The sequence below is a fragment of the Muscardinus avellanarius genome (assembly GCF_963383645.1).
Source record: "Muscardinus avellanarius genome assembly, chromosome: 3".
NCBI classification, from domain to species: Eukaryota; Metazoa; Chordata; class Mammalia; order Rodentia; family Gliridae; genus Muscardinus; species Muscardinus avellanarius.
Window position 1 is genome coordinate 65717570 of NC_137788.1, and position 4169 is coordinate 65721738.

Consider the following 4169-nt stretch of genomic DNA (forward strand, 5'->3'; position numbering starts at 1 on the left):
GCTGGGGCGCCAGCGCGTTCCAGGGCGCGCGGGATTCGTGCTCGCCCAGCCCGAAAGCCCACCGAGCCTCCGCCTCGGGCTGCAGTAGGGAAAGTAACCAGTAGCTCCAAGACCTGAGCATCCACCACCTTTGGGCGACTGCTACTGATGTGAACAAAGGCGCCCCTCTCTTTTCCCCTAGAAAACGGTGGGTGTCGAGATCTAAAAAGGAACCGGGGACTGATAAATCCCAAGGTGAGCGGGTCTCCAGCGTTTCGACCTCAGAGGGGGTGACGCGGACTCTGAACAGTGCGTTTTGGGAGTTTCTAGAAACCATTGTCTTCAGCACCTTTCCAAACTAATAATAGCTGGATGGGCAAAAATGCAGACAACTTTTTCCCAACTCTGACCCAAGTGTGACAGCCAGAGTTTTAAAGCCAGCGGTCCTGGCTGAGATTTTCCCCTTCAGGGCGGAGAGGAGATGCTACCAGAATAAGCCAGGGTGTTGCCACTTCTGAGTGCGGAGGTCTCCCCTACCTCCTCCCCCTGCGGCAATCCTCTGGCCGGCTGAGCGCTTTGGTGCGGTGCTGGGTGGTGAACACTTAGGGCCAGGGCTGGGGAAATCAAGGCGCAGCTAAGTTGCTTGTCCCACAATAGTGGGCAGGTGAGTGTTGAATGTTCTGGTTGTGACCATTTTTCTCCCGGGCCGAGCCGAGCCTAGCCAAGTCTGCACAGGTACGAGTCTGGCGAGTTCTCATTGACCTGCGAAAGAGCTGGGAGCCATGAGCCGGCAGCGACTGTGGAGCTCGGGAGAGTGGCCTTAAATCCGCAGAACCTACCGGTCAAGCTCTTTCAAACATGTGGTACTCACTGCGAGGAGCCGAGGCAAAAGGTGCAATAATTAAGTTGGTAGGGACTTTCTCTGCTTAAAGTAATAATTTGCTAATTCGGATCTATTGCTTTTAAATATCGAGTTTCAGAGACCTCTGTCAATGCAGGCTTAATTCCATCCCACTGATGAAGGATGTTTATAAACGGCGCCTGCGGCGCAAGCCGAGTGCGAAAATATCACTTTTATGCCTTTTGATAAGAATTGCCGAGGTAGAAGGCTTATTAGACGATTACAAATTTCGCAGCTTCTCACTGCCCAATTAGGCACCTCTCTGCGGTGAGGGGAAGCTGTTGGGGGTCTGGTTGGGTTGGTGGTGCCTCTCTCCAGTCCCGGACCTCCAATCCAAGCCAGGCTTTGCGTGATCCAGACCCTTTCCCTGACTCTCGGATTTTAGAGAGACCCAACGCACTTAGAAGCCCACAGTTTGGTACTTGCTACTTGGAAGTCTCTCTGCTTTTTCCCCATCACCCCACCCACCTCTTCTTGGAAAGAGCCCTGTGGTCCAGGGATGTGGGTAGTTCCCCCTAGGTGGGCCTTTAGCCTCTGGTTTTCATCTGACAAGAGGTGTCCATCAAGAGATTTCAATTTAGAATGTAGGAACCAAGAAGACGGCGGCCATTTCTTTCCCACCTGCAGACACACAAAATGCCCCCCACAAGGTTGTGTCTCTCCACTGGTTCTTTCGAAATTGACCGCAGAGTTTTAGCTAAAAACCCTCACTACGAGGTTGTTGTTGTTGTTTTAAGAAAAAGCAGTTCTAGTGTTTAGCCTATGCACCCAAAACAATAGGCGAAATTTTACTTTGCCCTAGCCGAGAAGGAGCATAGGTAAGAAGTGTCAGGTGAGCTTCAAAAATCCGGCCTCCAAGCAGGAGCTGTTCCTCAGCGGGCTCGCCGCTCCCAGGAGGTCAGGAGATCTTCGGACACAAGTCGGGCGGGGCGCTCAGCGCCGACTTTCACAGCGAATACCTGCACTTTCCCCTCCGCCCACAACCCACGCACACTCCAGCCAGAAGCTGGCACCGCCCGGGATACAGAAATTAACTCACCACCCGGAGGCCTGCCGAGCAAGCTGGGTGCAGGCAATTACACCGGAGGAAGGATCCGCGTCCTGCCGGGCGCCCGGAGTAAAGTGGGCCAGTGTTTTAGGTCCTCTGCCTACACGTGTGAGGACCATCCTTCCCCAAGCCCAGAAGCCTCTAAAAATGAATCATTTCCTCCACTTATGCGGAGATAGGAGCTCTTAGATCAAGATTAGTATTTTGAAAACCTGATTGAGAGCCGCCTGATTAGGCGAGGGTGGGTGGAAAGACCGCATAAACGCCAGCGCCCCCGCCCTACTTCCCCCAAACAGCTCCAGCGCGATCCGCGTCTCCAAATGACCCGCGCAAATGATTCTCGATAGTAGCCAAATAGTACTCTGTAATACTTTGCAAACCTTCACACAAAGAAGCTGCAATTAAATCTCCAAAGTGAACCTTATTTTTAATTCCACTCTCAACAGAATTCTACTCTATAAACACGGCCTGATGGCGTCAACAGCCGGCACTCTGGTTTCTTTCCATTCCTAAGAGCCATCTCTAGAAAGAGCTATTTCATGGAAAATGCATTATGTGGGTCCCCCCTGCTCCAATACTGATTTTTGCACTCGGTGAAAAACACATGTTTTTCTGCCCGCGCAAGTTAGCTTTTCCGGGAACTCTGTTCACCCGGATCCTTCGATTCTTTATGGAGACTCCGGTTGACCAGAGAGCGTCCTTTTCCTTCCACTCTGCAAATTTGTGAGAGCTCGCATTGAGGGTCGGTATGGGAATGGCTAATTTTAATGGGTGCACAGCTGCCCAAAAGGAAAACAATGTCGATCGTTTTTTCATGCTTTCAAGATCCTCCCGTTCATGGGAGAAAAAATGTAGTGGAGGAACAACCAGATTTGCAGTCATTATTCTGAACAGTTATACTGACTTGCCCCCTCACTGGGAAGAGGGCCTCTCACCGTTAGCCTGCCCCGCTGCCAGCCTGCTCTGACCTTGGGGCAAGAGTCCATTTTCCTCCTCTGGACAAATAGAGCAAGGAAGTAAGATTGTATGTGTGCGCATGTTTATTTTAATTGAAAATTGAAAAACAATGCTTCTAACTGAAGCAATAATACATAAGTTTGTTAAAGGCCTTTAAGAGATTCGCAGATGTTCTTGTGTTTCAAAAGTTTTCTCTTTTACTTAACAAGAGTAGAGTGAAAACAGAAAACATGGGTTTAAAATAACCTCTTACCAAACTCGTCGTCATATACTAAACAATGAAGTAAAATGTATAGTATAAAGAAGCTATTGAAACCAACACACCCTCCAATTCTAATAAAAATTATGGTATCTGAGCACACACCCCCCCCCCCCCCCCGCCGCCACCTCCCCCCATCCCGCGCTAGAATTTGAGGCTGTAGCTGGCCACTTACTAGGGCTTAAATTTTGTCTAGGATGAGATGAACGAGCAATACTCATTAGCAACATGCGTCTGTCTTTCTGGTACCTTGATTTCAAATCTAGTTGCATATCATAAGCTTTTGTGCTGCTCAGACGGTCCTTCTTTATCGTAATGAGAAAACTTTTCGCCATGGGAGCGCGAGTCGCTGAGTAAGTCAGACCCTGGCTGTCAGCGAACGGGCCCATCCTCAGCCCAGAGGCAGGGAAGCGTGTTTCGGGAGAACGAACGCGTCAGAGTCACGGAGACCTCCATTTCCCCTTCTGCTCTCTGCAGAAAGGGATGTAACTTGAATCTTTGTTTAGGTTTTGGTTGGGGAGCGAGAATTTAAAAGCCAAGGCAAATGCAGAGAGCAGATTTTTTTTTTTAAATCAAGTTAACAGGCCATCCCCAGTTGTTTTTTTTTTTCTTTCCCTTTAATAGCTAAACCTGGAATAAGTTGGCTTCTGATAAAGATCTTAACATGTAGAGAAGGCGGGTTTTCCTTTGGGAGGTGAGGCTATCCCTCCAGGAAAACTCTCCCCCCCCACACACCCCTCCCTCTGTGTAAGGTTCCACCCTCTGAAAAACAAAACTTTTTTTTTTCTTCTTTTCCTGGAGGGACAGACCTCAGTGAAGTTGGAAAAGGAATCTTAAGAACAGTCTGCGAGAGAGTGGCTGCGCCCGCAGCAGCCTCTCTGGCCGGAGACTGACTTGTGACATTCCTGTCCAGCTCGGCGTTAGCTTTTATTAGCGCTTTGGGGCGGGGGCGGGAGGCGACTGGCGGACGCGGACAGCCTCTGACACTCTGGAGTTGGTATGGGATAAGCAGCCCTCGCGGTGCC